The following is a 13506-nucleotide window of genomic DNA, read 5'->3' on the forward strand; positions in this document are numbered from 1 at the left end:
ACTAAGGAAGTACGGAAGTCTGAAAACAGGTGAACAGGTCGACCGTTCTGTGTGGTAAACAGAAAAAGTAGTGCAGAGACTTAAAGACAGACTGCTGGATAAATACGTGCATTCAGTGTGGATGATTATGTACATTATTTGCATTTATTAATATACTGTTTTCTGATGTTTTGTCAGCTGTGGAGGAAGAAGTATTCAGATCATTTACAGCAGTAACGGTAGAAATACAGCACTTGTGACATAAAGATGCTCCCCGTCAGTGTTTCTGCTGTTTTATCTGATGTTTTTGGATTATTTATCTCCTGCATTAATGTCTACGTTGCATTTCAAGGTTGAGATCATCTTAACGACTGTCGGCTAGTTTAATTTCACAGCGATGCATCGTTTCAAAAGTCCGATTTTCACGTCAGAAAAACAGTTTTCAGCTTCGTGCAAATGCATGAGTTTTATTTAGGTTTACACATATTTAGGAACACAGTGTTTGCAGACACATGGAAAGGGAGACGTGCTAAATTGTAATCTGAGAAGTAACTAAAGCCGTCAGACACATATAGCAGAGTAAAAAGTCGTACAAACTGTTATATTTCAGTCTGGAACCTGTAATATTCTGACTTAAGAATAACATATCTCTGCTCCACTGTTACATTTCTGTTTTCAGACTTTGTTTAATATTTGCTGGGTAATTTTATTCCCTCAGGTCTTTAAACGTTATTAAATTAAACCTTATGTAACCTGTGGCGACGTGTCTCCAGTAGACATTTCTTTCTGTCAGAGTGCATTCGCACTTTATAGGAAAGGAGAAAAAAAAATACTCCTTTCAGCGCCTTTAGAATAAACTCCAGAATTGCGACTGATTGAGAGAAAAAGAAGAAATTGAGATCGCTGCAGCCAGAAGAAAGAGAAGCGAACAGAGCGTGCGGAGACACTCTGTATCTCAGACCTGCCGTTTTAGTCACTAGTGAGCTGTCTCTTCCTGCAACTCCAGCCTCCTCCTCCCTCCCCGGGCCTGTCACTTCACTCTGCCATATCCTCTTCAGTGGAGCACTCCCTGCTTCTCTCTCCGTCTCTGCAAGACGCCGACCAAACCTGCCACACAAGCAACCCGGCACTCATCCTGCAGCAGCAAGCAGCAGCAAGCCAGCAGCAGCAGCAGCAGCAGCAGCATCGCTCAGTCCTCCGAGGGTTCCCGTACACAGGCAGGAATAAAGGGCTGGAGTTTGAGTTCCAGTCACCGACCTTGGTTTCAGGGCCTCAAATGTCTCCGCTGAGGCCGCGAGACCCTCCACCACCATTACATCTCCTCCCCCTCCGCCTCCTCCTCTTCTTCTTCTCTTTCTTATTACTGGGGGATGACCTGCCTCGCAGCCCTGGGCTCAGTGACCGAGAAATCCTCCGTCCCTCACCGTCCCCATCCTCCTCGCCGCTGCCCGGATTGTCTTTGTGTCTACCGGAGTGGCCTCGGAGAAATGAAGTGCCATGATCTCATCACGCCGAGCCCATTGTTTTCACTCTCATGCACACTGTGTAATAGCCATGGAGATAAGGGGATGATTCAGGCCTTTCACGGAAGGAAATGTGAAAAGCCTGCCTGTGAAAAAGTGAAATTACTGTTTTGATGGCTTTTGATGGCGGGGGGCATAATTGCTGGATGGAAGGAAGGATGGAGGGTGAAATACACATAGGAGATTAGTATTTCTAATACTGGAGACGGTTGGTAGGAGGCCCGCGGAAGGTTATGCACGCAGTGGGTAGTTCTAATGAAGCTGCCATGTATGTAGAATAGCAGATTGACTAAAATAGCTCATTGTTCTTCTTCCCTCCGCAACCTTTGCCCCTCTGGATTGAAACTCCATTCTTGATGGCAGCGCCTGATTATGATATTGTTCGATGCTCATTGCCATAGTAACGGTGATTATTTTCACATTGTTTGTGCATGAAATAGTTTGCCGAAGCCTTCAGGAATCGGGGTGGGGGTGGTGGTGGGCAGGGGGGAACGAGCTTAAGTATTTTTGGCACCCGGCATAAGGCTCATCAACACATGCAGACAACACGGGTCGGAGGATTACAGCTTGTAGTAATGACAGGGGCAAAGCGTAAATAGTATAAATACTCCATGGGATTATAATTAGCCTTACTCTGCGCGTTTAGACACACTCAAGTGGAACTAAAACCTTATTGACTTCTGGAGACAATTTCATATTAATTGGATGCCTCTCTCCGTTCTCACTGTCTGTTTTCTCCGGTTTGTTTTCTTTCGAGCAGCTGACAAACGCGACGGGCTAACAGAGAGCATAGCGGATTAGCATTAGCCACGCGGCGCCGGCTCGGACGCGAGGAGCCCCGCCTCCAATCGGCGTCACCTGGGCCGACGAGGAGAATCAAAAGGCGCTGAGGACGTCTACTGAAAAAGGGGGGAAAGGTGGATCGATGCGAGAGGGAGGAGATAAGATGAGGCACGTGCCGGCGGGGCTGCAGGCGGAGGAGGAGGACGGGGTTTCCTGGCCGGGTCGCGAGGGGAAGTCATGCGAATCCTGTCCTCCCAAACACAAACAGCCACACTCTCCATTTCATCTCCCATCTCAGCATTCAGCGTATGTCCTCGTCCCTCTCCCTCTCCCCCGTTCTGTCTGCACACCGGCCACAGATCCGTCCCTTATTTTCCATCCAGAAGTGGGGGGAAAGTTGTAAAGCTAATTAAGGAGCGGGGGATGCGGCAGCCCCGACAGATGTGCATCGGAGATGGGTGCTATTGAGTAGCGGGGATAATGGTGTGTGGACCTGGTGGGCAGCAGGGTTGTGTTGGAGGGAGCTCCTACCTGGGCGTGCATGTTAATCAGCGCGCCTGTCTGCTGAGAGCTGGGGAATTAAGGGGGAAGGGAAGCGTGTCGCCAGCCTCCAGTGAGGAGACAAGGCTGGCAAGCTGATTAAGAGCACAAATTCGCCAGTTTGGTCAGACAGGGAGATATGTGTACGACGGAGGGAAAGGGCAAGAAAAGTGCGTATTGATTAACAGCGCAGGTGGTGCTGGAGTGGAGGAAAAAGAAAAAAGAAAAAGATGTGGGTAGAAATCTGCCTACCGTCGTCAAACTAAATATTTCACAGTACTTGAAGGCATCACAATACTTCAAAGGGGGGAAAATCACAAAATGGCCCTCGTGTATCTGCAGGGAGAACTGTTGATAAATGTTAATAACTTAATGATTTCTCGACCCCGGTGCAGAGATTTCTGCCTGCGAAAACTCAACTCAACACGCACACACACACACACACACACACACACACACGCACACAACCCCAACTTGCAGCCTGATGAATTTCATGACATTCACAGTCTCCTTCACGTCCACACGCATTTACAGCTGCTCAGCAATGGAGGACGGAGCTCCGGCGTGAGCGAGCGGCAGCATTCAGACGGGGATGAAAGGCTCGTGTTCCAGACCGAAACAGCAAATGACAAAGAAACGTTCTTTGTGCCGTGTTTTACATCAAAAGGCCGGTCGTGGGAAAGACAGAAACCCTCAGAGATAACCCAAAGATTACTTTATATTTCAGTCAAACGACTGCCGGGGCCTTTTTAAAAACACACGGTCATTAAACGCCTCTTTCCTTACATGCGTGACGGTGCGGCCGCACTTTTTCTGACTGTTAGATGAAACACAAGACAGATCATTTGATAATGGAAATGATGATAATTAGTCTCAAAATAGTAGCAACTAAAACGTGACCTGGTTCGACGCCAATTAGCAGCGTTTCTCGTGGATGCAAGGAGCAACAAAGAGAAACCACACCACCTGGAACACATCACGTGTGTCCTGTGAGTGAAAATGTTTAAATCGACAGAATTCAGCATCAACCAGTCAGTAATAGTCTCACCAGCTGGGAGATTATGGACATACATACATCACATACATTTGCATCCAGTTACTTGAAACATAAAGTCCTTTTTTATGAGGCACTGATGACATTTTATCCCACGACGGGAACTCGACACTCTCTCTGAAGCAACAGTGGCTGATATTAAAAAGCGGGCGAACAATAAAAAGAATTTAGTGACACCTCGTAAACGACAACAAAAGTTTTTCACACATGAGCGCAGAATAATTCCCCCTCCCATAGAAGAAGAGATGCACAGCTTTATGCTCCTCTTCTCCAGATATCTGCAGGTTTTTAATTAGAATTATCTCCCTTTTCTCCGACGCAGCCTGATCTCATTTCTGCCCTAATTGTTGTTATTTACACAGTAAAGGTTTACGCTTATTTATCGACATTTTCCCTCTCGCGGATCTCAGTGTCTGTTGTCGATAATGAGTAGGGGAAATTATTTTTAACACTCAGTCATTATCTCTGTGTTCAAGTAGTCTTTCCTTTTAATATGCTAATGCGGCTGATATAATCAGCTGGTAATTGTAAAACACTTCAAGTACGACACATTTTGTGGCACTCTCTCCTGAATGAAGAAATCACAGCCAGCCAGTCAGCGATGGCGGCGACACGGAGCTGCGGTTGGATGCTGTGGATGTGCCGACGATCTGTTTATGTTCTCAGGAGACGGCGTTGTGGAGGGGAAGGGGAACGCCCGCCATCCGATCCTGCATGGCATGAATCCAAATCACACACTCACACACACACACACACACACACACACACACACACAGACTCCTATAGAAATGTGTAGGCTGGCGTGAAAGCCACACTGCTGTGTGAGCGATGCCACCAGCACCACCACACTCTCCTTGTCATCCAGCTTTTTATTCTGAGAATCCACCTTTGATTATCACTGATCCCCCCCCCCCTCACACACACACACACACACACACACACACACACACACACACACATACAGTCGGTTTATACCAGCCTGCTATTAAAGTCACAACATCTTAAATGAATCTTTTTTTTTATTGTGCGTTAACCAGACTGATGAAAGAAGCGTTCTCCCTGCGTCCTGCGGGAACGCCGGTGCTTTTCTCCGGGAGAGGACGGGATCCTGACTTTGTTTTTCTCCTTCGGCTGTTATTTCCCTGAAGAGAGCGGCGGAGTGAGGGGAGCTATGAGTGATCGACTCTGCCTTTATTCTCCAGGTTTTCGGGGGATTTGAAGTTATTGAAAGTCTGGGGACGGGTGACAGCTCGGAGATGTCTGTGTGATGCCCATCAGGCGAGCGCTGGGGCCGCCGCCGCCACCGCCACCGCCACCGCCACCGTGTGTTTGAGCCGCGTGCGCGGCCGCCATGTGTGTCCAGGCGGCGAGACAGAGGGCACGGGGCTCCATGTTCTCAAATACATGTTATTCTTGCGGCCAATCATTTCTGCTCACACATGACATCTCTCCCAGATTGATTTCATTCAGCTGTAGAGGGCGGCAAGATCAAACAAATGTTGTCTGGAATAGCGGCGGCGGTGCGGCGAGGAGGACGAGGAGGAGGACGAGGAGGAGGGGGGTCAGGGGTGGGAGGTTGCTTGCTTGAAAGATGAAGCGAGGGATGGAAATGGAGAGAGAGAGAATCAGTCATCCAGTCAGCAGCACCGTGCCATGTGGTGACACGGTATAGCGGTGGAGAGGTGTTAGTCTATAAAGCACCGCTGCTCCTCTTCACAGCGAGGTGGCTCCTCTTTTCTTTTTTTTTTGGTGTGTTTTTTTGCGGAGGTGGGCGGCGGGGCCCTCTCTCCGATTCCTTCACGATGCCTCTGAGTACCCATGCAAGGAATAATGGATGCGTAATATGGAACGACAGCTTGCAGAGCACTATCATTAATGTTGTAATTCACTTTTAGTGTTTCTACTATTGCGCTGCAACAGGAGGCACAGATGTCACCTGAATCTGCTCCTTCTAGCAGCCAGAGCACACCCGGTTTTCACCAGCTGTCTTGGAACGCACCCTGCCAGCCCCCCCTGTGTGGGCAAATGTGTGTGTGTCTGTGTGTGTGTGTGGTACATGTGGTCCTGTTTAACTAGCCTTTTGAGCACAAGTTAGGGTTTTTGCACGGAGGGTTTTTAGTTTCCATCCCATGTTGTGTTTGTTGTATTTCTGCAGTTTTTTTTAAAAAAGGGATTAGTGTGCAGAAGTGTTCGGACGAAGTTCTGTTGTCGTTTATTTTTCCAATCTTTGGTTATGAGATGCATCGGTGAGGTTTTTTTTTTTTTTTTTAGACTTTTCCTTTCTTTCCTCGAGTGAAGTTAATCCATCACTTTGACTGAGAGGATGACAGCCGTGTTTGACAACGCACTGCAGAACAAACAGACGATACATTTTAACATATCGGAAATAAGAAGAACATCAGATGATCAACTCCTGACGATCACAACCAAAGACACACAAAACTACCTGACATAAAACTACACGTGAAACATATTAAACAAGTTTCATTGTGGGTGTTTTGTTTCCATATTGTGGTTATGTGTGTCTTTGTTGTTGTTGTTGTGTTGCAACTATTTGTGGTTGTTTTATTGTCATTTTATGTGTATCTTTGTTGTTTTGTTTCATATCTTTGTGGTTCTTTTGCATCTCTTTGTAGCCGGCTTGTGTGTCTGTAGCTGTTTTGTGTTTCTTAATGGCTGTTGTGTCCTTTTGTCATTCAGCATTTTGTGCTGTTTTGTTTCTTTATTGTCGTTTCGTGTGTCTTTGTTGTTGTTGTGTTTCATATATTTGTGGCTGTTGTTGCGTCTCTTTGTAGTTGATTTGTTTCTGTGTTGTCGTTAAGAATATCTTTTATGTTTCTTTGTGTCTGTTCTGTGTCTCATTGTTGTCGTTTCACATTCTATTGTGGTCATCTTGCATTTTTCTTTATTGTCGTTTTCTGTGTCTTTGTTGTTGTTGTGATTCATCTCTTTGTGTCTGTTTTGTGTCTCTTTGTAGTGGATTTGTTTCTGTGTTAGCATTCAGAATATCTTTTCTGTTTCTCTGCGTCTCTTTGTGGCTGTTTTTACCCTTTTTGTGGTTGTTTTGTTTCCGTATTGTCATTTTGTGTATCTTTATTGTTGTGTTTCATATCTTTGTGGCTCTTTTTTAGCTGTCTTGTGTGTCTGTAGTTGTTTTGTGTTTCTTAATGGTTTTGGTTGTGTCATTTTGTCATTAAGCATTTTGTGGCTGTTTTTGTTTCTGTATTGTAGCTTTGTGTGTCTTTGTTGTTGTGATTCATCTCTTTGTGTCTGTTTTGTGTCTCTGTAGTTGTTGTTTTGTTTCTGTATAGTAGCTTTGTGTGTCTTTGTTGTTGTGATTCATCTCTTCATGGCTGTTTTGTGCCTCTGTAGTTGTTTAGTGTTTTTTAATGGCTGTTGTTGTGTCTCTTTGTAGTTGCATTTTTCACGTTTCTTTGTGTCTCATTGTGGGTGTTTTGTTTCTATGTTTTGTGTGCATTTCTTGTTTCCTTGTGGTGTGTTGCATCTTTTTGTTGTTTTGTGTTTTTTTATGGCAGTTTTTTTTTGTCTATGTCCTGTTTTTTGTATTTTCTGTGTTGTTTTTTTATAAATTTCTGGCTGTTTTATGTCCCTTTGCTTTTGTTTGGCTGTTTTTGTGTCTCTGTAGTGGTTGTTTTGTTTCTGTATTGTCGTTTTGTTTGTCTTTGTTGTTGTTGTGTTTCATCTCTTTGTGGCTGTTTGGTGTCTCTGTAGTTGTTTTGTGTTTCTTAATGGCTGTTGTTGTGTCTCTCTGTTGTCTTGTCACGTTATTCTGCTGCTGTTGTCTCTTTGTAGTTGATTTGTTTCCGTGTTGTCGTTCAGAATATCTTTTATGTTTCTTTGTGTCTCTTTGTAGTTGATTTGTTTCCGTGTTGTCGTTCAGAATATCTTTTATGTTTCTTTGTGTCTCTTTGGTGTCATTTCACATTTTATTGTGGTCATTTTTTATTTGTCTGTATGGTTGTTTTGTGTATCTGTGCTGTCGTTTCTACATATTGTTTGAATGACTTTCTGATAAGAATTGTCAACATCACTTTAACACAGAGGCTCTGATACTAACGAGTGATCTACCTGTGACCTCCTGACTCAGGTGAGGCTTCACCAGACCAGTCAGGCTTCTTTGTGTCGAGGTTACAGGAATAAAGATGTTTTGTCACGTTCCTTGCAGGCGCGGTATTTTTCCTTTCCGAGGCCGAACGCAAAAACAATAAGTAAATAACGATATGGGTTTAATGGATGATTGATGGATAATTGAAACAGGTGTGATTAGCATATTGTTTGTGCTTCATGCTGCACTGTAGGCCTGTTTGTGTACCTCTTATGGAAATGAGCGCTTTGAGAAAAAAAAAAAAGAAGAAGAAATCAACAGAAAATGTATCCTATTTCTTTAAAAAGGGGCACAAATTTAGTGTGAAGATCATCCTGGCAAAACCACAGAGGGAAATGTCAGGAAGGGAAGAAAAAAAAAAAAAAAAAGGTTCAAAGAGAAAATAGCTGACTGACTCTGTAAGTGAAGCTAAGCTCAAAATGAAAAATGTTCATTATATGCCCGTCAAGGTGAAAGGAAGCCATCTCCTCGCTGCTGCAGTTAAAATGTCGACCTCTCCTTCTCCGAGGGCGAAAAGAGAGGAGACATGTAAAAAGAGGAGAAAAATTATGCTTTGTGTGTGTGTGTGTGTGTGTGCATACATGTCTTGTGTGTGTGTGTGTGTGTGTGTGAGTGACTGATCTGAGCTCCAGTTCAGACAAGGGCAGAGATGTTAATGGTTCTGCTCAGTAAAATGACCCTCACATCCGTTTCTTCATACATTTTACAGTGCTTCAGAAGTCCTCATATTTTCCCCTTGTCAGCAGTGTTTGTGTATCACTGTGTGTGTGTGTGTGTGTGAGTGTGTGTGACCTCTACAGCGAGCCCGGCGCCCCCCCTCGGACCTCTTGCTTGTCTCTTTGTATGTACCTGCTCATGTTAAGGCTGTTAAATCGCTCTCAGGATGCATTTTATTCGGCGGTGGAGCAGAATGCTGCGCTCGACCTCTGCGGATCACAGATGCCGTCCCCGGTGCCTCATTACTGACAATTTATATAATCTAATGTTACTTGAAGCCCTCGCTGTGTTGGCAAATGTGTTTATTTTTAAAGCGGATCTCATTCAGCGTTAACACTACAACCACCATCGCCGCCGCCGCCGCCGCTATAAATCCTGGGACAGATAAAGCAGCAGGTGGGAGTCGAGCAGCTGACCACATTTCGAACCGACCTCTCGCGGCCCGACTGCTAATGAGTGGAAGCCTCACAGTTCTGATTTGTTGGATTCGGCGCTCGTGCCAAGGCCCGTTACAATTTTCATAAGGATCGGACGCCAGCGTGGCCGAGCTTAACTATCTGTTATGGATTATGAGCCGACCTTTCACCTCTTACAGCAGCGTTGGACGGGAAAGATTTTAGATTTTTTGTGTGCAGATATTACAGCCCGTCATTAGAAACCTCGCCACGGCTGCAAAGTTTTTTGTCTTTCTTGTAATGTTTCAGTCAGCGGGGGAAAGTTTGCCTGACGGAAATATTTATTGAAGACCAAAACTACCAGGGAATAAATCCACCAGCGAGTATTCTGCGTGTATATCTTCTTCCTCTGTGTCCAGAAACTATTAAAAACACATCACTGTTGTGCCGGCTGACATGTTTCTTTATTACCACGAACACACACACACACACACACACACACACACACACACACACTGTAGTTTATCGTGACTCAATCCTACACAGTTTGTTACTCCTCAGCTCAAAGTAGTCGCCGACAAATCCACTATTTCCTGTTTGAGTGACTTTTCTGATAAACTACAGTGAGATTTATTGTTTTATTGGAAGGTGACTGTAAATAAAACACAGAAAAAGTCGGCATCGACCTTTTTAATTGTTCAGTATCGAGCCAAAGAGAAGTTTTCCAGATTCAAAACGGCCCCCCAGATGTTTGCAGCTAAAAACAGATGTTAAACAAACACATTTTTAAAACTTTAACAGTGTTTATATAGTTTGCAGAGTGACTCTTTGCGGTGTGGCTGCTTCGGATCCTCGTTCCATTTCTGCATTACAACAAAATGAAACTAAACGTGAATGCTTTTGTCTCTTTGTCCACCGTTAAGTTTCAGTTCCGGCCCTCAAGGAGAAAAATTAGCAATTAATTGTCATTATTACTGCATTTATGACTCTTGGCTTAAAGTTCAGTCCAGATAAATTACTTTTACATCAAGTTAAATTAAAGAAATGACAAATTAAAGGGACTGTAAGTTAGAGGACGTCACCGAGCCTCGGTCTTTAACAGGAGGTCCTCAGGGTTACTGCGGTGGTGGGCACCAGATTTTTATGCAAACAAGACGATTTTATACTCTCGACCACGATGCAACTCATCGAGCAGGAGACGTATCGTCCACGTAATCCACTGGAGAGGCTGCAGAGAATCAGGCGAACGCTGCTGATGTGTTTAAACGTAAGAATATGACACGTGTGAGTTTGGAGTTGAGGGTTCCTCGGCCTGAAAATCGTTGAAGCTGTAAAGAGAAACTAAAGATCAGAGGCGGCTGAATATTTAAGCGCTCAGCTGCTTTTTACTGAAACTGACACACTGATTTCTCGCCTGGTTATAAATGAACTGAACTGAGTATCAACATTTATATTTCTGCTCTTCTTCTTTCAGACACTGATTGGTCACAGTGACGTCTCTGACTTCAGCCTCAGCTGCAGCAACAAGTGATTCTTCCCTCTTCTCCCGACACCTTTCCGACCTCTGACCTCCGACCTCTCACAGGTAGGATGACTCACCGTCACCGGACGTACATAACTGGCAGATAACGGTGCAAAAGTTCACCTCGTATCTGAATGGAGAGCTCTGTTAGAGAGGATACTGTACATGATCCTGAGAAACAATGAGAATGGAACATCCAGATCTTCACCTTTTAGATATAAATACAGCATCTTAAGAGGGTTACAGTCGAACATGACACCGGCAAATATTCAATAGGCCTCTCACTTACCAGGAACGATAATGAGAGGGAGGAAAAGTCAGCGGCGGAACAGTTTGTTCTCTCAAAATGTGCTTTCTGATGAAACGCTGCCGACGGAAGAAGAAAAATGCAGACTGTTCTTTTTTTTTTCTCTCACGCAAGAAAAAACAACAAACTGTTTGTTTTTTTCTGCTCGGAGAACAAAATAAAAAAAAAGTAGAGAAAGTAGAGAGGAACTAATTTGGAGGACGGAGGTGACCTGAAAGTAAGAAAAATTAATAAAACAAAGAAATCTTTTTCAGCGCACTGCTTCCTCTACTTTCTCATTATTTAGCACATCTTCTAATTAAAGGGAGGCTCGGCAGGTCTCTAAATGCCATATTGACTTAAGATGCAAACCACTGGACAACAAAGAAATACCATTTTTCTTCTTTTGCCATTTTGTGTAATGAGCCGCTGTTGGAAAGTGCTTTCTTTTCTCGTCAGCCCGGGCTATATGCAGCCGGTTAAAAGACATCAGAACAGACTCATTGGAATGATAATCTAGTACGTGTCTGCACTTACGGAGAGAATATCTCCAAGCATGTCAGACTTGCATCAAAGCCGCCGTTGCAATTTTCTTTTCAAGGGCAACTTGAAAGAGGAAGTCAGGAAGAGAGTGGCATTAGTTTCTTGTTTTCTTCCCTACGAGGCAGCCGGTTCAAAAGTAACCCGGCGCCTTCTGACGGGGGAGGAGGAGGGCGGGATGATTCAGCAGGAACCCGGGAAACGACCCGTCTGACTGATTCACATTCAAACATAAACAGAAATATGGCTGCTCCGGAGGGGGAAAGCTCCGCGGAGGAACGGAAAAGCAGCAGCACCCCCCCCCCAAAAAAAAATTTCACAGCAGCAAATCAAAACGTCTTTTTATTTAACTCTTCCTCTCTTGTTGCCTCGTTCTCTCTCCCTGTAGCATTGTGCACACAGAACAGCGCCTACTGATTGGGCTTATTTGAAGCACGTAGCCCGACACAGACACACACACAAAAAAAAATGGAGAAGAGGAGATTTTCCCGTGTCACAACGGGATTGAATGTGGTTCTCCAGAAGAGGAGGGCCTGAGAGGATTATATGGCTCAGTGGGCGCTGTATTGTGCGGGGAGTGGATACAGCAGGTACCCACCGAATCCCAGCCAAGAGACAGACACAGTGTTGCTAGGGATAATGTTGCCTCCCAGCAATTAAACTCTGGAGGTTTTGGAGTGGTTTAGGAGGAAGCTTGTTAAATTATCCCATCGCTTCTTTTCCCCCCTCTCTCTCTCCGTCGCTCTGCCTCCTCCTCTTTTTTTATTTTATTTTATTATGTGCTTCTCTGGATGAGGACTACAGGGGGAGTCGTCCGCCTTGAATGTGTTCTGCTGCTTTTTATTTATTTATTTTCGTTATTGAATCCTTCCTCCGGTTGGGGTTTTCTTTGCATCCTTCACTCTTCCAGCTCCACTCTCTCGTTCAGTCGAGGTGAGGACGACGGTGAAGAAAAAAAAAAAATAAATGCCAAAAGCTGCCAGCTGATGGCAGCTTTGAATTAGGAACATAAAACATACAGACACTCAAACTCTGGAAATAATCTAAAGTTAATGCAATGTGTAAAAGACTCAGCCGTGAGAGTAACGTCACTGTTCACTGCCTCCATCCGGAGTCAGAGGCGATATTAATATTCTGTAGGAGACTCATAACTGTGACATACATCTTAGAGTACATTACACCTTCTGTTTGTTTATGAAACGTATTTATCTGAAGTAAAATCAGGATTTGTTGGAGTAAAGGTTTACGTGCGGGAAGAATCATTTCCATCGTTTCCCTGTTCACATATTCGTCTTGTTTTCATGCTGCTTTTGTCAAACAACTGTATTTTTATTTACATAAATAATTGGACATCTCAGATACTTTATTAGTTGACTTAAACAACCTGCTCTTAAAGTTGCACCACTGCTGGAAAGTACAGTACATTTGAGGCACTTGAACCTCTACGTCTTCTTTGTCAGAGGTTGCAGCTGCAGATTCATTTTGGAGAAACCAATAATCATCAATGAAATCACAGTGCAAGTGAGACAATTAAATAGTGTAATGCTGCTTTCATGCACATCTATAATAATCCAGTAATATACGGTAACTATGTTTGCAGGGATGTATCGTCTTGAGGTCGACTGTGGTTTGAAAGACGACGATTATCACACCGTGTGCATCTTTGGTTTCATCTGTCCGGACATAATATTCCCTGATATTGTGTCATACGATGAGAAACGTATCAGTGAAAGCAGCCGTTCCTCTTGCATACTTACTTCCTCTACTTTTTATATTAAAGCACATTTTGCTCGTAATAATTCTCTATTTTCACTGAAGTAAAATGTGCAGACTGTTCAGTGTGCTGCCACTTTCCGTTACAATCATTCTCCCTCAGATCTTCAGATCGGAGTTTGATTGGTTGGACTGTAAACAAACACATCAGCAGCCTCTTCTGTTTCAATTTCTCTCAATTAGTGTTTTCTCCCAGTGAATTCTGGGACATGTAGTGTTTAAAAGAAAACATACCTGCAGTTACCAGAAGTAGCCGAGGGTGTCACTG

The 13506-nt window shown here is 44.2% G+C and overlaps 1 protein-coding gene across 5 annotated transcripts in view; it reads left to right on the forward strand.

Moving 5' to 3' along the window:
* LOC115575099 (RNA binding protein fox-1 homolog 3-like) overlaps positions 1-13506 on the forward strand; it is a 437664-nt gene that overhangs the window by 78302 nt on the left and 345856 nt on the right. For all 5 annotated transcript variants that reach the window (XM_030406944.1, XM_030406945.1, XM_030406951.1 and 2 more), the window contains one exon: positions 10592-10702. The gene's annotated coding sequence lies outside the window, so the exon portion shown is untranslated. The remainder of the gene's footprint in view (positions 1-10591; positions 10703-13506) is intronic.

The sequence above is a fragment of the Sparus aurata genome, chromosome 23 (assembly GCF_900880675.1).
Source record: "Sparus aurata chromosome 23, fSpaAur1.1, whole genome shotgun sequence".
In the NCBI taxonomy this organism is placed as follows: domain Eukaryota; kingdom Metazoa; phylum Chordata; class Actinopteri; order Spariformes; family Sparidae; genus Sparus; species Sparus aurata.